At 39.2% G+C, this 20,510-nt stretch overlaps 1 long non-coding RNA gene across 1 annotated transcript in view; it reads right to left on the reverse strand.

Moving 5' to 3' along the window:
* Window positions 1–8,693, reverse strand: part of LOC144455602 (uncharacterized) — a 33,422-nt gene extending 24,729 nt beyond the window's left edge. Inside the window, exon 1 of the long non-coding RNA XR_013484324.1 lies at window positions 8,447–8,693. This is a non-coding gene — a long non-coding RNA (uncharacterized LOC144455602). The remainder of the gene's footprint in view (window positions 1–8,446) is intronic.
* Between the last annotated feature and the right edge of the window lie 11,817 nt (window positions 8,694–20,510).

The following is a 20,510-nucleotide window of genomic DNA, read 5'->3' on the forward strand; positions in this document are numbered from 1 at the left end:
TTTTATATACATATTGAACCTCCCTCAAGCACTTTAACTACTCATTTCCTCAACCTACTCACTTCCCATGGCCAACTCCTCCACCCCACCTCAGTTACACACAAAGATGATCATACCCTTGATCTTGCCATCACCCACAAATATACCACCTCCATGTTCAAGAATTCTGAAATCCCTTTATTTGACACAGAGACCCTCTCTTCATAACCCCCAAGGCTTCCCCTAACCCTGCCCTCTCATCTGAGAACCTTGCCTCATATTTATAGGAGAAAAAAATTGTGTCCATTCACTGCAAGCTCCCTCTCCTCTCCTCGTCTTCATCTAATATCACACAGATATATTCTGCCAGTATCTTCTCTTTTGCCCCTGTCTCACAAGAAGAGGTGGTGTTACTTCTCACCAAGGAAAACTCCATCTGCAGAAGCAATCCAATTCCATCCTGTCTCCAACAGATTGCTCATTTGCCCACCCCACTTTACTATTTATCTTCAATCTCTCCCTATTAGCTGCTTTCCTATTTCCTACAAACATGCCCATGTCTCCCTCATCCTCAAAAAATCCTCATTTGATCCTTCCATCCCCACTATCATTCTCTATCTTTTCTGCCCTTTGTATATAAATTCATTGAAAAGGCCATCTACAACAGATGCCTTCACTTCCTCTCCTCTTACTTTCTTCTTAATCCCTTACAATCTGTTCTCCAAGTTCATTTATTTCAATGAAACTGCTCTCTCCAACATTACCAATGAACTTTGAATCATCAAATCCAATGGCCTTTTATCAATTCTTATCCTTCTTGACCTCTCTATACTTTTTTTTTTGGTGGGGCAATTGGGGGTAAGTGACTTGCCCAGAGTCACACAGCTAGTGAGTATTTTGTGTCTGAGGCTAGATTTGAACTCAGGTCCTCCTGACTGCAGGGCCAGTGTTCTATCCACTGTACCTAGCTGCTCCCCACTCTGTACCTTTTGACACTACTGACTATTCACTTCTTGATACTCTCTTCTCTCTGGATTTTCAGATAATACTGTCTCCTGTTTCTCCTACCTATTCTACCTCTCCTCAGTCTCCTTTGCTGACCTCAATTTCTTCAACTACAAAATGGAGATAATAACACTTCCTACCTCCCAAAGCATTTATGAAGACCAAATTAGATAATATTTGTAAAGTGCTTTACAAACCTTAAAATGTCCTATAAAAGCTAGCTATTATAGTGAGTGTCTGAGGCAGGATTTAACTCTAACTCTCTGATTCAAAACACTATCTACTACTTCACCACCTGGCTTCTAGCTTGACTTATAATCAAACTGGAGAGCTCTCATGATAGGGCTTGGGGAAATAGTGTAAAGCAGGAGAAATTAATATTTCAAACCTCTTCCTTCCCTAGAAGCTCCCCAGTTCCCTCAGTTAATTCCCTCATGGCATAGAGTCAAAGTTCATACAAGGCTTTTGCCAATAGCAGACTACATCTCCCAGGAGTCTATGCACGCAGAGGAGGGGGAGCATTGCTGATGCAAGAAAAGGGATAGAAGGAATATCTATGGAAGGTAGAGATTTGAAAGACAAACTTCACCTGCTTTACAATATTGCCCCATGCTGAATATTTCCCCTTCATTTTGCCATGTAGAAGTTTAAGTTTTATCAGGTTCATCATCTTCCCTCCTTACCTGTAAATAGGCAAAAAAGAAAAAAAGCTTTGGATATCTGGACAGAAAGACTAAAAAATCCAGAAAAACAAAAAATCCTTTCCCACAAACAGATATTTATTAAATTCCTACTATGTCAGCCTTGTGCTCAGGGCTGAGACTACAAAGATTAGACAAAGACCCTCCTTCCAAGAAGCTTACACTCTACCAGGATAAAAGTCACATACACAAATTACTGATACAAACAATTTGTTTATCTCTTCTTTGCGTTTTTCTCAAGGTGCTGTCAGAAATGTGAAAAGGCTAACATAACTTTTACCTAAGGGATAGCAGGTAACATCAAGAAAGGCTTCTGAGTTGATTTTTTTAAAAGAGGGAGGGACTTTAACAGACTAAAATGTGTGAAAGTACTGGGGAGAAGGAAGAAGATAAACAGAATTCATTTCAAGCATGGTATATGGTATGAGAAAAGGCATTGGGATGAGAGAGGTCAGGACAAGAAGAGGGGGTAGAGTGTAGTCCAATTCAGCTAGCACATAAAGGAAATAAGGGAGAATATTCTAAGATAAGCTTGGGAAGGTAGCTGTTAGCCCAACGCTAGATGATCTTAAATGTCAGAGCCTGGAGTTTCTACTTTGTTCAGTAGGCAATGGGTAATCTCTAAAGGGTCCCCACTATCCTATGATATTCTAAGAACCTGGATTTTGTCCTCTTACATATCATTCATATACTACCACACATGGCAGTGATCAGAACAAAGAACCCTTGCCTTGTTCCTATCCTGGTGCATAAAGAGTCAAGGCTTCCATCCAGAAGAAAGCAGTACTCCATCCTAACTCCCACCAAGAGATGACTAATTGCATTTCTCTGTACTTACTACAATGTGTAAAGGAAAGAAAATTGGACTTGGAGAGAGGAGACCCAGATGTGTGGTCAGCTCAGACACTGATTGGCTCATCCAATCTGGGCAAGTCACTTCAACTCCCCAAACACTGATTTCCTCATCTATAAAATGGAATTAATAACATTTGTTTTACCTACCTAACAGGTAAGGTTTGTGAAGATTAAAGGAGATAATGAAAACAAATTGCTTTGTAAACATAAAGTGTTTTCTATAAGTGAGCTATTAATATTCCTGACAGGGCTCCTTAGGTAATTAATAAATAGGTTAATATAAGCAGACAGAATAAACAAACGCAGAAGTTTCCCCTTCACCTATGGTCCTATGCCAAAGAGCTATACTCTGGCACTTTATTACCATACCCTGGACTCCCTAACAAGTTTTTCCAGACATTGAGCCTAAATTTTCTTTTTTTTCCCTCACTTCTACCATTCAGAACAGCTCCAGACCCACTTTTATAGGTGATGGGTTTTTTCCCTTTGTTTTTGTTTGTGGATAGGAACAGAGTTGTTCAATTTGAAGGGGTTGTTCTCTACACATTAGGCAACTAGGAGGAAGGGAATCAGTAGTCCCCAAAGGGAAGACATTACTGATCTATACTTACTCACTCAGGGCTTTATAGTCTTCACCTGGACTTCTGAGATCTCTGAAGGGCAATCAATATCCCCTTTTTACAAATTCATTTGTTCAAAAATATATTTGAATCTGTGATTTCATCAATATGGTTTTCCATTTAATGAATCAGATCATTACCCATGTGTATCTGCACAGGTGGTATGACTATTGTCTGCGTTTTTCCAAAAGCAAGGTAACTTGCTTAGGGTTAACCAGTCAACAAACATTCATATCCATGCACTTTCTCAATGTGTCTTAATGCCAAATAGTATAATAAATTCTCACCTATCATAAACATCATATTAGGATAGACACATTTCACTTAAAATGAGGCCAAAATAAATTCAATTACACCTGGATCTGTGTTCCAAATGATATGACATAGAATCTTAATTTATAATTTTAATTATTAAATATTATATTTTACATAAGGGCTATTTATTCTAAGTCATACGTGTCCATTTAGTCACTATACAAAGATCATGCATTTAGTGCACCAACAAATAAATTCAAATATATAGAATGGGTCTAAAAATTCTGTGATTCTTAGCACACCCATACTTCTTTTCTGCAATTCTTCTATGATGACCACAGAAGGGAAAGAGAGTGATAAAGAACTGAGGTACATTTCATAAAGGGTTTCATAGGTTGCCATGGCCAAAGAGTTCATCATCAGAAAGCCAAAGAACCTATTAGGGCTGTGGCTCTCTGTACAAAGCTAAACAGAAATCAAACTAGTCTATTGCTACCCAAAGGCTTCACAACATAACTGAACCCATCATAGCTTGTCCTCTATTGTCATAGCCTTTGAGTACCCACGGTAACCTCTATACAGATTTGAGCCTTAGGGGGCTAGCTAGGGTCTTGAGAGTCTGATTAATTAAATTAGTAAAAATTTTCAGAATAAGTATTTATACCTCAAAAATCACCAAATGCTACAAATCAAGGGTTGATTTGCTATTTTGTTGATTGTCTGGAATTAATAAAGTGGTAGAAAAAATGTTCAGAAGGCTGGCTAATCTTAAAAGTGTTTCACATGTATTTTTTTCCTGGAGTGACAGAAGGAAAAGGCTAGAGAGGTGAGGATATGTGCCAGATGTCATACACATAGTTTGAGGCAGTGATCGGAAGCCCAAGCTCCAGACAGTTCTGTTTCCAACTGCCTGACTTAGGCTGAGCACTCCCATACTTTGGAAACAGTATAGTAACTGAATGGAAGCGTAGCAAAGAGAAGCAAAGAAAAAGTGATTCCTAAATTGATGATTTTAGAAAGGAGCTTTGGTCTAAAGGAGGGACTTTTGGAGGTAAGAACTCTACAGCTTAGCAGTTCCCAGGGCACAGAAGAGGTGGGAAGAAGTGTTTATTGACTGAGAGAAGATAACTAGTGTTTCTTAATAAAGAGGGTCCAGATCTGGTTCATCCAGGAGAGAATGAAAGATCCAGAAAGACTGTCACAGACCCAACCCTTCAGTCAAGGAAAACATAAAATGTAGCTGCTCCCACACATTACTAACTTCTTCTATGTACAGAAAACATGAGGGAAAAATTTGTCTTTCAAGGAGAAATAAAATATGACAACAACATAAGTACATGGTAAAGCTGATGGCATCTACTGCTTTAAAACTTGATTGCAGCTTTTTCTTAAAGATTACATCAACTCTACTCTGTTAGATCATATGGACTTCTTCAACAATTCTAAAAGTATTTTACCACTTCCTCTTTGCTGTCCTTGAAAAGCTAATGTTTTCTCGTTCTGAATATAGTCACTTAAATGCCAAAAATTCCCCCAGAATTCTTCACCCCATTTCTCCTATTCAGTTCCCCCTTCCTTTATCCCTCTCTTTCCAATGAAAGGTGTTACTTATCTATCCTAAAATGCCACATAATGCTGCTTATTAGTTGTTTAACATTTAAGGGACCTGGGGAAACTGGAAATTAGAACACAAGTTCTATTGAAAGCAACACCAATCTCTCATTGAGGAGTCAATTTCCAGTGCATGCATCCTTAAACTAGCTTAGAATCAAAACACTGTTTTCTTTTTAATAAGTCTTTCAAAATACTTGACCTCTAGTCATGTGGATAGGTGAGATTCTTTCCCAGCTTTCTAGGAACCCAGGCTGAAAAAATCTGTCCAAAGCTTCCTGGTCAAGAAAGAGCTGCCTGTGACAGAAGCTGCCTTAGCCAAAACATTCAAGTTGGTCATCTCTATACCAATCTACTCGTAACCAGAGAGAAAGAAACCCACATGATTTGGACCCTCTTTTGGTTAAACAATGTGGGATTATTTAGAATTTCACTGTGGATTACACCTCTTAACATTTTGATTATCAGTGTTCTATTGGGTAATCCCCTAGCCCTAGTGTCCAGGGGCACTTCAGTCTCCTGGGAAGCTTTTCTCTGTCAGCCTTAGGTATGTAGAGCTGAAGGTAAGCTGAGCATGGCCTGGCCTGGCCTCACTTATCCCGTCTTCCTCCATCTTCTCCTGAGCTGGCTTTCCCTCACCTCTCCTATAATTCTCAGGTTCCAGTGAACAAGTCACCATGAGGATCCTCTACCTGGTGTTTATGGTGCTCTTTGTGATCTTCTCTGATGCTAGTGCAGGTAAGGTGCAGGCTGACTAACAAGAAAAGTGGAACTGTGGATATGTAGAATGGGCTCACTCTGGGCTGATATCAATTTTCTGAACTAGCTGGTCCTCCCTATGCCTAGGAAGATTGAGGTAAAAGCTACCTTCTCTCGGGTTACACAGCTCATTAGGGGAACAGGTTTTATTTAGGTAGACAAATGCTGTATTTATGGCCAGGAGGAAGAAGGGCTGGGAGGAGAAAGGACTGTGTAGCACTGAGAGGTTGTTATATATTTAAAAGAACTCTTGAGCAGCATGGGAAGCCAGGGCAGAGAGGAGCAGGACATCTCCAACATGGTTTCAGCATCACACCCAGATTTGTAGATCCTAGCTGGAAAGGAACTCAGAGGGCTTCTAGTTAAACACCTCTAATTTTACAAATGAGAAAATGGAGGTCTAGGCACATTTAATGATTGGCTCCAAATCACACAAGTGGTATTTGATGTGGGATTTGAACCCAGGTAAGGAAAGCTTTCTGAAAACCCCTTTCAATTATATTTTATGTTGGCTAGGGAGGTGGGCAGGGGAGCATTTGCCAGTATATCTACCCAGACACAATTCTAATAGAGTGGCTAAAATACTGGCTTTGGCACCAAAGGACGAGGGTTTGAATCCAAGCCCTACCACTTATTACTTCTCTAAATGAGTAGGTCACACCAACTAACTGGGTGACCTTAGGTAAATCAATGAGATTCTTTGGGCTTCAGCTTCTTATTACTCTGCCTAATTACCGGGGCTATAGTGAAGATCAAAAGAGAATTTGTTTAAAGCAGAAAGATAGAGAAATATAAGCTGTGGTTATATAGAAAACATTCTCATATAGATTAGGGATCCAGAGGGTGGTTGTGACTCAATTAGGGCAGGCCAGGGTCACAGAAATCCCCACTCTAAGCACAATCCAATTCCCCTTCCTTACTTTTATCATCCAAAATTTCTAAGAAATTGTTTGGTCCCTGTAATTTGGTCTGATAGTACCAAGTGCTGGCCCTAAGTGCCTCCCCATGCCTTTCACAACCACTATTAGGAAAAAGAGGAGGGGGAATAGGATAGGAACCCGCTTGTCAGCCCCTAATGGTGACACTGATCTCTTCATGTGAGAGGAGATGAGAATAGGCTCATCCATTCTGCCATCACCAATAGCGACTGGAATGTGAAGTGAGTAGTACAGGTGTCCTTTACCTAATTGGTCACTGGAAGAGGTTTGGACTCTGAGTTTCCTACTATACTGACTTAATGAAATGCCTTTCTCTGTACTCATTTTGGAGCCTACCAGGAACACATCTATATTCATAGTCATGGAAAGATGTTATATGGAAGAAGTATAGCATTGTGGACACAGCAGTAGAGTTAAGAGACCTGCATTCCAGTCAGTCTGAGTCCTGGACCTGATCTGGGGCAAACCTCTTCTTCTCACTCCCTGGACCTGTTCCTCTTTTATGAGACTACCTTTAAGCCCACCATTGTCCACTTCCCAGCCCTCCTTTATCTATGGTCTTCCTCCCATTAAAATGGAAGTTTCTTAAGAGCAGGAACTGTTTTGCTTCCTTTCATTTGAATCTGCAGTACTTAGCCTAGCAGTAAGGGGGGAAGTTCTGTATCATTTAAATTCATAATCAGCAAGTCTTTCTCCTCCCTAGTACATTATCCACACAGACACCAGTGTTATTCTCAAGCATAGATCTGAAAACATCATTTATTCCCCTGCTCAATAAATAGCACTAGCTCTGTATTACCTCTAGAATCAAAAAAAAAAAAAGCTCCAACTTACCTTCCTAGATTTATAATATATTGCTAGTTTCTCCTCCCCTCCCCATTTTGTAGATGAAAAAACTAAGACTCAGGAAGTTTAAAAGATTTACTCAAGGTCATACAAGTGATACCCTTCATGCACCCTAATGTCTAGCCAAACTGGCCTTCTTGCTGTTCTTCATGCATAACTATCCTCTATCTCTGCCTTTGCACAGAATGTGCATATTGCCTGAAATATACTCCCTTATCAATGAACCTTAAAGTACTGAAGATGTATCTGAAATCCTAAGAACAAAATGTCGTGGTTGGAAGGGGCCCCACAGCACTACGGACCTGCCCCTACCCAAAAGGAATCTGTTTGAATACATAAAAGTCAAGTGGTTATCCTACCTGTGCTTGAAGACCTCTGGGAAGGTGGGTCCCACCACTTCTTGAGGGAGCCCACTCCACATTGGGATGGTTCTAATGGTTAGGAAGTTTATCCTAACATTGAGCCTGTCTTGGCCTCTCTGCAGCTTCTACCCATTGCTCCCAAGTGCAAGAAAGAACTTTGAAAATAAGTTTAAACTCATCTTAGATGTATAGACATGTGTAGCATGTAAATTTTATGAAGTCAGACTCAATTCTCTTGAATCTCGGGCTGATGCTGCTGACACTCTTTTCATAAAATCTGCTTATCTCTTGCTGCACTGGGTTATTCTATGGCTTCTAGACCATACTAGTCATTGTCCAGTAGATCTGGGACTTACTTAAAGTGGAAAATATTCTTTATACCTTTAATATAGGGCTCCTACTTAGAAATCCATATTGTTCATTTAATATTGGGCTTTCATATGAATACTCCAAGAATCTATGATGTCCTCAGAGTGAGTGTTCTCTCTCTGATGCAGATCAGAGCCTCTACATACCTTAGATGGATGAATGGACTGTTGTAGTCCAACACTTTCATCGCCTGGTTGTCACCCCTCTCTGGTGGTGAGGCTCTTCAAGTCAGGCTTGACTGGTCCTTAGATAACAATCACATAACTTATCTCTGGGCCCAATCTTGAAATCTTTCCAACCTGTATGACCTGCCAGGGTTTGTGCTCTGTTGGCAAAGCCTTTTTAGAGACTCAGGTTACCTCCATGGCATGCTGCTGAATGAAAGATAAGAAAGTCACAAAACTGTTCTGACTGGGTCCACTATAAATCTATGTTATATAATCTCAACTGGGCCTTCATTGTTGCTAAGCAATCCTACTACACCTCCCTCAGTTTGTGACCTCCCTTACCATAGCGGCTCTTCCAAAACTTTTCAGCCCTCCTCAGACCTCCTATGGCTGCCTATACCCCACTCTCAGCTGAGAAGACAGCCTCATTTTTTACTAAAAAGATTGAGGCCATTTGCCAAGAGCTCTCTCTTATTCCTGCCTCCTCATCTCATATCAGTCAAATACCTTCTGCCATTATCTTTTCCTTCACCTCCTGTTACCTGGACAAGTGATCCCATTGCATTCTGTCCCTTCCAGTAAATTGCACCCTCTATTATCCTGACTCTCTCATTTATCTTCTATCTATCCTTGTCTCCTTACTGCTTTCCTACTTACTACAACCATACCAATGTCTCCTCCATCCTCAAAGAACCTTCATTTGATCCTTCCATTCTTGGTAGCTATCATCCCATATCTCTCCTGCCTTTTGCAGCTGAATTCCTTGAGTAGATGTCTACAATAGGTACCTGTGCTTCCTCTCCTTTCATTCTCTTAACACCCTACAATCTGGCTTCTAACCTGATTGTTCATCTGAAATTGCTCTCTAAGGTTACCAATGACCTCTTCAATGCCAAATCCAATGACTTTTTCTCAATCCTCATTCTTCTTGACCTCTCTACAACTTTGACACTCTAATCACCTTCTTCTCTTTGATACACTCTTCTCTATGGGTTTTTATGACATTACTGTGACAAAAAAAAATGTCTGAGGATCCATTGATAAGGTACTGCTACCAATCCCCAAACCAATACACTTGATTATGCTCAGAGCACAGGTATCATTTAAAAAAAAAAACAGCGAGCCCAGAATATCCTTGTTAAGCTACATTATACAAGTTTTGGTTACATAAGTAGGATGAGGACAATGAAATTTCAAAGAGCAGATAAGGGAAGATAATTATTTACAAAGAACAGGCAGAAAGGGAAGATCTTAATCAGGTTTTTTAAAAAAAGACACTTGCTGTTTAACACGGGAGCTCTATTGATATCGCAGCTGAATTTTGCAGACTGTAGCTAGTTAGATGCCCTGTTCATCCTAAGTTAATTGAAGTAAGAAAGTTAAGCCAGAAATTCTCTTATGACAGTTCCCCCCACTCCAATTTTGTTGTAGGTCACATAATATGTGTATATTGACTACATTCATATACATCCCATCTATCTTCTCTTTAGACACCTTAATATGTTTCCTAGCATGTCTTCCCACGGGCAAAATACAAATATTGAGAAGCATTGAACACAATAATAAAGCAAACCAGTATAATAATGATTATTAGTTGTTATGTAACATGGGGTTTTTCATATTTATTTGATCCAGTCCTTTCTTGGCAACCAACCTCAAATGTTTCAGTCAGATATTCCTTCATGTTTAATCTCCTCCAGATCCTTCCCTAACTCCCTAATGCAATTCAGGTACTGTGTAATATTACAGGTGTGGTCAAATACATATGTACAACATTTAGTTAATATCCATTTAAACAAGAAATTTCTTATTTTGTCATCTTGGAGGTCTAAATTATACTAAGTCCTATTACTAGCAGGTTTAATGGCATTATCTAGGAAACCTGTGCAAGTGGCTTGGCATCAACTGGAAGAAATCTCTGCAAATCTGCCCTAGAAACAAAGCCCCTCAAAATAAATAAATAAATGCATAATATAAATATAAACAAAATAATAAAGACAACAGAATATAGATTCAAGGATGCATGTTTTTGAGCTTGAATGTACTAACCTGGACAAATTGACACACATAAATATGTCAAAGGGGTCTGTTCTTGATGCTGCTCATAAATTGTCTAGTTTAATACATGCATCCCTGAATCTATATTCTGGTGTCTTTAATGAGGGTGTCAATTAGTGACAGTACTTGGAAAGGGCTTTGTTTCTAGGGTAGATTTGTAGAGGTTTCTTCTAGTCAATTCCAAGCCACTTGCAGAGATTTCCTAGGTAATGCCATTAAACCTATTAATAATAGAACTTAGTATATTTTAGTAGGGCTTTACAGAATCTAATCATATTGGCCTTCCAACACTTAGTTCATGTGGTGAAAGTCAGTGGAAACTTCATGGACTTAACCTAATGAACATTAGAGAGCTAAAGGAACAACATCAAATAAGACTACTTATAACTTATGTGAAAGTTAAGAGAGTTTCAATCTTCACATACTATTTATTCTTTCTATCATTACCTGAACCCTGCACATAGAATGAATTATGTTATCTTTAGGTTAAAGGAAGAATCTTTTTTCGCAGGAGGTGAGGTCTGGGAAGAGAATTCTTGAGACTTAATTTTGTAAAATAAGGTCTTCCATTTCTTGATATTATGAGAGAGACCTCAGAGGGAAAAAAAAAGATGACTTAAAAATTTCTTGATAACTAATTAAAACAATTCTGCATGTGGAAACCTCAATCCAACTTGAAATTTTATAACAAATTACTAAAACTTATCTGCCACTGAAAGTTGAATCAAAGGGTCAGTGGAAGTCCCTATTTTGTGGAAATATGAGTTCAGCATAGAACTGCAGTAATTACAGACACCAGTGAAAGTTGATCTGCTTATGAAGCCTCAAAAATTAACTTACATGTAAACAATGTTTTAAATATAAAAGAAAAAGAGCCCTGTGGTCAAGGATGTCTATTTTCAGAAATTAATCCAGTCCAGACATTTTCACAAAGATGTCAAAACTAGGTCCTAGAGAACCTGGGTTATTTGGAAGGAATAGTCTTCCAGTTAGCCAGTAGACAAGCCAAAGGGGTATTTCTAGAAAGTGAATACATTTAACTATTCCTTCCTTCTTTCCTTCTTTCCTTCCTTGCCTCCTTTTTTCCTTCCTTCCTTCTCTCCTTTCTTCCTTCCCTCCTTCCCTATTTCTCTCCTTCCTTCCCTCTCTCCTCTCCTTCTGTCCACATAGGGAATCATACCCTTATCTGCAGGTGCCCTGCCTAAAAGAATATAAATTTCGATCACTGAAACCTCAAAAGATATCTTGGGGTTTACAGGCTAAATTTATTTTTTAAGGACCATGCCTTAATCCCAAATCACTCTGGCTGTCATTGATGGGCCAACAGTAAGTCCCAGCCCAAGCCTCACCTGATCATTGTTCAGGTTCTGATGACTCAGAGGGAGTGTAAATAGTGATTCTGTTTTGGGCCAGAAATTCTGATTGTTGTTTTTTTTTTTTGACTAGGTAAAAGAGGACATCCTTTGCCTCATTTCTTACTCAGCCTTAATCAATGAATGGGCATTGCCTCAATCAAACTGACACCTGGGAAAGACCTTAGCTTAAAAAGGCCAAGGTCTTTCATTGCATCCAGGGCCATCTCCAGTCATCCTAATCTATATTTTGTCACTGGACCAGATGGCTTCAGAGGAGAGAATGAGGCTGGTGACTTTGAGGATCACAGATCTAGAGCTGAAAGGGACCTTAAAGGCCATATAGCCAACCACTTCATTCTACAGAGGAGAAAATTGAATCTCCGGGAATTAAAGTGGCTTGTTCATTGTCCCACAATGAAAGAAATTAATATTATATTATTATTATTAATTGTGATCCACCCTTTTCCCCTTAATTTTCTGTAAAGGCCCAATTCCTGTTAAGGTCAATCAGTCTCTGAAGGACATGACTGATTGTTGAGATTGCTCCTAGCCCTCAAGAATATACTCTAACTAGGAGACCTAATTTCTGTTTAGAGTATAAACCAGTCTGGGTGAGCTCTTCCCTGGGTAAAGGAACCAGTGTCCTTGATCCCCTCTATTAGAGTTTAGGGTGACCTAAGTCATAAAGAAGAAAAACAGCCAGAGAGATGTGATGGAAATGGTTTCTCCCACCCAGATTGCTAGAGGCTGCTGAGTCTTATGATCAAGTCACATTCTCAGCAGGCAGAACTGAAGACTTTTAGCATACCTCCTCATTAAATGTCCACCAGTCAGGGTTGATTTTCACTTGTCAAGGGAGTTCCCTTTCAGAAGGGATTTAAGGCATTTCGAGATTTCCCTTGGCATCTTTGGCTCCTGAGAGAAACCACTGACCATCAATTTACTGATTGCTGGCTAGCCTAATTAATAAATGGATTAATAATTACCCAGAAACTCTGTCTCTCCAGGATTTCATTCATCTCAACAGATAGTGCGAATGGCTGAGCTCAGCTCTTTTTGTACTGTACCGTAATTAACTGTTTCAGTCTTTGGATCCCCAGGGCCCAGCACAATTCCTGGCACACACCAGGTCCTTAAGAAATATTTGGCTATTGAATGATTTATATCTCCTGCTTCCTTCGCCCCATGGTCTACAAAGTCTTTCTATCAATTCCTTTATTCTCCTTATCCTGGCTATAGCTAACAGGAACATATTTCTTCCACATACTATGCCCCTATCTCCAAAAGCATGATGTTCCCACTGGCCCAGTTCCATGGTCCTCTCAGATCACTTTTTGCCCGGACAGCTTTACCAGATACTGGCATATGGAAGACAAAGAAGCAGCATGTTGTAGTACAAAGGGTATTCACTGTGTTTGGAGTTATTGCTAAACTCTCTTCCAGATAGAAATCCTCTGGTTGTCTAACCTCCGTACAAAATCTGCCTCTAGAGATGAAGGGTCTAATTTCCTTGAGGTCTATCAGCCATGAATCTAGCTGAGTCTCTTCTGATACCTGGCAATTATAAAAAGGCAGCTAGGTGGTGCAGTGGATAGAACACTGGGCCTGGAGTCAGGAAGACTCATCTTCATGGCCTTAGACACTTACTAGCTGTGTGACCCTGGGCAAGTCACTTAACCCTGTTTCCTCATCTGGAGGAAGGAAATGGCAGACTACTGGTATCTTTGCCAAGAAAACCCCAAATGGGATCATGAAGAATCAGATGTGACTGAAATGACGGAACAACAACAAAGTTATATATATATATATATATATATATATATATATATATATATATATATAGCACTTTGAGTTTTTCAAAGTGCTTTACTATTGTGTTAGCTCCATTTTACAAACAATGAAACTGAGGCAGAGGTTAAGTGACTTGCCCAGGGTCACATATCTCTTAAATGTCTGCGGTCAAATTTGAACTCAGGTCTTCATGACTTCACGTCTAGCACTGTATTCACTGTACCATTCAACTCCTCAATTCATTATATCTTTTATCTCTTAAACTTATGGCATAAATTTCTGCCTACTGTTTAAAGGAGTAGTGCATCTCCTTATATTTAGGAATATTTGTCTTTCTCACTCCAATACTTAACACATGCCTGGCACATAGTTGGTACTTAATAAATACTTATTTGAATTCATTCGGACAGGACCCAAGTGTCATGATTTTGGGGTCCCAGCTCCCCTAAACCTTAACATTTTGGTGGCCCCAATGGGGAAGCTGCCTAACCCCAAGATCTTCTCCAGCCAAGACTGGAAGGTATGTGAGCCTCCCCCTCTTTCTTGCCCTGCAGTTAGGGTCACTCTCCAAGCACCTAGGAAGGTTTAGAGGTGCTTTTCAGGCAGACAGTTATGAGGCTATCTCGCACTCAGCCTGATGCTCTCAGACTCTCAGTCCACTGGTTCTGTTCCAGGCCATGCACCCAGGTACCTTCCACAGCATAGACCACAAGGATAGTGGATTTACAAAAGGGTTGGATGTATGATTCTATTCCTTTTTTTATAACCCAAAGTGAGGGACAACTACCCCAATGTGCACACCTTGAGATGTCACTAACAAACCATTTTACTATCCAAATAAAAACAAATCTCCAGATGACTTTTACAAATGGTACCATTTTACTTTTTGCTTTTAATCTGGAGCTTTGTGAAATATCTTCATAATTTTAAATTTATTATAATTATTTGTTCCCATTTATGAAGATGTACATGAGATAACATATAAAACACCTTACAAACTTTAAAGTGATATACAAATGCTATCATCATTATTATAGTTAAATTTGGAAGAACTTAAATAATTAATCAAACATTACCTTCTCTTATGAAAACCATTTTCCCTTTCCCCCGTAGTTTATATCTGCTTAAGAGGTCACTAGTCTGGTGATGGAATAAAGAGCCAAAGTCAGAATTCTCTACTGATTCTCTCAGTACCTCTTCATCCGTCACTTTGTGACGTGAGTAGTAATAATATATCATATTTGTGTAGTGCTTTAATGCATTTTTCTTCACAAAAACACCACGAGGTGATTAATAAAACAATTATTCCCATTTTATAAATCTAAAGATCCAATAACTTGCCCATAGTCCCATAGCTAGGTTTTCTGTCTCTTCCCCATCCTAAATATAGACATCCAGCAATGCTTGTCTACTTCCCTGCTCTGTCCTTTCTCTCTTTTGATCCACTGTCTTTCATGATTTGAAGTCATGTCAATGAAGAAAATCTCATCGCTTTTATTGACCCAATTGATTCTCACAACATACCCTTCCCCTCCATTCCAGGTCCACCTTTCTGATATTCTAGTAGACACGGCCCCAAGAATATCTCACTTATAACTAACTCCGATTCAACCTATATAAGTATAGGTAAAATATTTAAATAGATTCATGATAATGGGAGGTAGAGAGTGTACTTGGAGTTTCAGACATATGACAGGCTTCATGGAGAAGGTAGCACATAAGTGGAATCTTGAAGCAAATCGGTGATTCCAAGAAGTGAAAAAGGAATCCATTCCAGATATGGAGGATAGCCAGTGCAAAAACAAAAGATGATAAATGGAGTCCAAAATTGTGAAAAATAAGGAGGCTACTTTGACTGGATTGTAGAATGAATAAAGAGATACTATATAATTAGTCTGGAAAGATACATTGGGGCCAAGATGTGAGGGATTTGTGTTTGATCCTAGCACACAGGACTTAATTGATAGGAGAGGGGCATAATAAAACATGTGCTATGCCAATGAAATCACATGTCCAATTCCTATCCCAATTTGATTCTCACAACAACCTTGAGAAGTAAGTTAATGCAAACATGATGATTCCTGTTGTGGTGTAAGAGGTTGAGAGGTTGTGACCCCTCAAAGACCGGAATACAAGACGGGTCATCTGGAATGAATTCACAGACTCAAGCATTCTTTAATTCAAGGTGGCAAAGTTTATTGTGTCGCTTTTCAGCAGGCAAGGATTCTTAAGGATCCTGCGAGAGACTGAGGATGCAGCTAGGGTTTATATGGAAAAGAGCATGGGAAAGAAATGCCAGGGACACTGGACACTGATGAGGTAATCCAAAGGTGCAGGTGTCTTTGGGGGCTATGGATGGGAAAGTACAGGGAGTATACCAGACAGAGATATGGATCTTTGGAATCTGGCAGGAGGAAGAGTCCTTGGGCTGGGCAAGGCACCTGTCTCCCTCTGTCTTGATGAGAGAATGCTCTCAACAACGGAAAGCTTTCTCACAAGACAGGAACTTACTAAGGAATTGGGAGGCTTCCAGAGACATGATCTGAGGGCTGGGGCCTGAGCAGCCTAGCTCTGTGTAGCTGTACCAGGGATAGAGATAAGGGTCCTGCTGAGGCCCATGCATGAATAACTGCTAGGCACAGTGTCCTTGGGCTGGGGAGTGGTTGTTAGAGACAGTATTTCTGAGGCTAGGGAGAAATTAGGGTACAAGTACAAGCACAAGCACCCAAACACAAGCACCAAAGCACCCCATCAATTCCTATTTTGTAGATCACTCAAAGAGGTGAGAGGATATTAACAGTCACACAGCTTATAAGTAGACATATTAGGATTGAAATCCAGTTCTTATATTTCTAAGTCCTGGGCTCCTCCCATTTTACCACACTAACTCATTTACTGAATGGTTAATGTTTTAGTCAAATTAATGAATGTAAAGCTAAACTCTCAACTATAATTCGGAATATAACCTAACATCTCTTCTACTATGTGGCTATAAACAAAGATTCTGAAACATTCATTTTCTTCTTCCTATAGACCATGTGTCAACACTTGATACTACCAAATGCTACCATAAGCATGGCATCTGTGTATATGGCAGTTGTCAAAATATTGGACGTCCTAAAGTTACCTGCTTTAATAAGAAAGCCAAGTGTTGCAAATTTAAGAAATTCGGCCAAAGAAAATATAAACTGAAAACCATGGTGCGGGGAGACTCTGGGATATGTAAGCATAGGAGAATAGAAGATGGGAGGACTTGAAATGAATGGAATATTTGTTATTCTTATTTAAATAAAGGCAACCACATTTGAAAAGCCTGCTAAGTCAGAAATGCTTTCTGGGTCTTTGTTCAATGGAAGAAGTGAAATCTCTCTTTCATAAACCACAACTAAGAATTTATATTCTTTTGAGCAGAACAGAGGAAGTGTGGTATAGAACAGAGAGTATACATTGAAGACAAGATGATCTCTGTCAAGACCCATCTCTGACACATATAGGCTGTGGAACTCTGGATAAGTTTCAACCCTCTCAGCACTCCAGGAAAGTTCTCTTAAGACTTGAAATTACAAATAAAGTACAAAACTGCATTGTGAGAGTTTCCTCGTCTGGAAGTTCTCTCTACTGATGAAAGCCAAGTCCTTCTCCTTATCCTTCATCCAGATCCAGAATTTCACTGTTGGGAATGTTTCCTCTATTAATAGTTTACAATCCCTCTACACCTAGGAACCTAGTACTTAAGGATTGCTTTGGCCAAAACAATTCACCTCCTGTTGGTTATTCCTACAGCAGTGAGTCTCTTAGTCTTAAATTAGGCTGATCCACAGGGATAGACACATAATACAACCCTGGGCCTGCAGTCAAGCCTCAGTGGCTTAGTAGGATATCCCAGAGCTGGCACCCTGCTCACAAAGACTTCAAACATCCAGGGTCACCTCAATATCATAAGGAGGCATCAAAGTAGAAATGAAATAGAGTTGGGTATCTAAACCAGGTAGGAAAAAGGAAAAAAAAGAAAACTAAATCATTTTCAATCATGAATATCAGTGCAAAAATATTCAGTAAAATCTTAGCAAAGAAACTGCTATATTATATAATTTTCATTATCCATCATGACCAAGTTGGATTTGAATGAGGGATACCAGGATGGAAAATAATTACCATAATATGAGTATTTTAATATTTGTTTAATAATAAAACACACAAGGTTATATCAACAAATACAGAAAAAGGCCTTTGATAAAATTCAGCATTTATATATATTTAAAAGCATAAGCATGGAAAGACCTTTCTTTAGTATGAAAAAAAAAAGGCTGATATCATATTAAGCAAAATACTTAAAAGGTTTTCCTCTGAGTACAGGGATAAAATGAGGAGGTCCTCTGTCTTCACTAGTGTGTAGCATTGCTCTAGGAGTGCTAGCTAGAGCAGTGAGAAAAGAAGGATAATTAAAATATATAAACATTGGCAAAAAAAGATATAAAACTATCCCTGTTTGGAGACGGCATGGTAGTTAATTTCGAAAACTTCAGGTTGCTAGTGAAAGACCTAATCAATAATAATAACAATATTTAAATAGTACCTACTATGTCCTAGGCACTGTGCTATGTGATTTAGAAATATTATCTCAGGAGCAGCAAGATGGCACAGTAGATAGAGCACTGGCCCTGGATTCAAGAAGACCTGAGTTCAAATCTGGCCCCCATACACTTGACATTTACTAGCTGTGTGACCAGGGGCAAGTCACTTTACACCATTGCCTCACCAAAAAAAAAAAAATTATCTCATTTGATCCTTACAACACCTCTAGGAGGTAGTTACTATTGTTATCCCCACTTTATGGGAATAAAGAGAGACAGAGAGAGAGAGAGAGAGAGACAGAGAACAGGAAACAATAAATTAGAACATGGTTATCTAAAAAAGGGTGCGATTCTTGAAGAAATAAGGAGAAGAATCTCAGTTCCAGAGAGCAAATGCTGACTCAGACAGACGGGAGACTGCAAGTATGGGATGATGCAATGAAATATTTCCCGGGGCTTTGCTTAATTGTTTCATTACTGTTGCTGCTGCTGCTGCTGCTATTGTTGTTACAAAGTAAGGGGTCAATGAGAGTGGCAGTGCACAAAGAAACATATCAGGAAATTCCTGTGGTTTAAAAAAAAGCCTCAATAAATATGTATATATATATATATATATATATACATATTTATATATTTTAACATTAGTAGAGGGAAAGAGAGATGAGTTGTTTGGCACCTCTGGCGTCTGGAGTCACGACTTAAAGCAAGAGGCCAAATCTGTTCCTTCTAGGACAGAATGGACTTATGTAGCTCAGTCTCAGCTCTCAGTGCTTGGTTTAACATTCTTGGCACTATTTCCAGGGATGATCATTTTCTCTTTTTCTGAAAGAGGAAAGACAGATATTGTTCCCACGAGATAGGTGAGTGGAGTGTTTTCTTCGGCATGGGTATCCTCTGGGGCTATAGCTGCAGAAACTCTATAACTTTTAAGATGGATTAGGGCAAGCTTGACTTTTCCAATAGTTAGGAAAATAATGCCATTCTGACCTCTTTGGAGCAAAATAAGAAAAGCAAACCTCATCCATCAATATAGCTTTGGGTCAAAGGACATAGGCTTTCTGACACTTAGTATGAAACTCTTTCTGCTTTGTAGAAATATTCCTTCATTGGTTACTCAGGGCCAAAGAATCCATAGATCTTTGATCTATGATCACAGAGAGAATGACCATACCGAGCAAAAAGAACAGTTGTTCTATGTTGGGTCTTTCTTGGGCCAAGAGGCCTGGAAGTCAGTGAGTAGCTTGATATGGACATAGACAAAGGGCAACTCTGTGGATACTACAGGAAATTCTAACTTTATTGTATCCAGAAGGATTAAGTTGATAGCAGTTGGGAAAAGCTTCTCTCAGTCAGCCAGGAATTGATGCTCACCAGGACCAATTCCATGTCTGTAAGCCATGATGAGGAGTGGAAGTCTTTGCTAAGCAGTGCAAGTCATGACTCCTCCAGGACAACAGACGCTACTTTTGAGTTGCTGTGAATAGCTATGCTGATTCCAAGAGGCATCTTGGCAACTTTTCATATGTCCAGTGAATCCAGAAGCACTGCTAAACACTAAAGCAGCTCTATCTTGGCCCCATCTATTCTCAGTGCATCAAAAGCTGTAAATGTATGAATAAAATTTTTAATGCCTATAATTTCTTTTACACATTAATTGAAAAACTTTCACCTACATTTTCTGTATGTGCAAAAGTATTCTCGCACTTCAACGGCACCAGAAAGACAGCCATGTTAAAGGGTTTTTCGTTGTTTTTTTTTTACACCTGATTTGTCACATTGTGTTCAAGACACAATGATTCTGAACAATAACCTCAAGGAAAATCTAGGGCTACCCTCAATTATACAAACATATTGCTTCATGTCCACTCACCAAATGTTAGTCTGATAACATTCAAACATCGATAATAAAACAACCAGTCTCTCTTCATATATTTATTCTTCTCCAAGTGTGTTTTGGTCTCCTACTATACTTCAGAAATGTTCTGTAGCCACTTTTAAATTACAAAATGCAAAACAGAATAAAAATAATTTCTCAGAGAAAATCTTCAGATTTACATAAAAAATTAACAGTAAAGCTGTAAATGTATAGGAAGGTCCACTTTTGCTGAGGCAGAAACCCCTCCTATCTAGTAGCTGAGCTTCTCAACTGACATTACCTTTGAGCTATTCTGGATTCTAGTGGGTATCTTGGCAGTGCTGGTTAACATTCTCGGCATTTATTATTCCAATACATAAGTATTGCGCATCCAGAGGGTCTGCCAGTCA

This window comes from Phascolarctos cinereus, unplaced genomic scaffold, assembly GCF_003287225.1.
Source record: "Phascolarctos cinereus isolate Bilbo 61053 unplaced genomic scaffold, phaCin_HiC Scaffold_2;HRSCAF=192, whole genome shotgun sequence".
NCBI classification, from domain to species: domain Eukaryota; kingdom Metazoa; phylum Chordata; class Mammalia; order Diprotodontia; family Phascolarctidae; genus Phascolarctos; species Phascolarctos cinereus.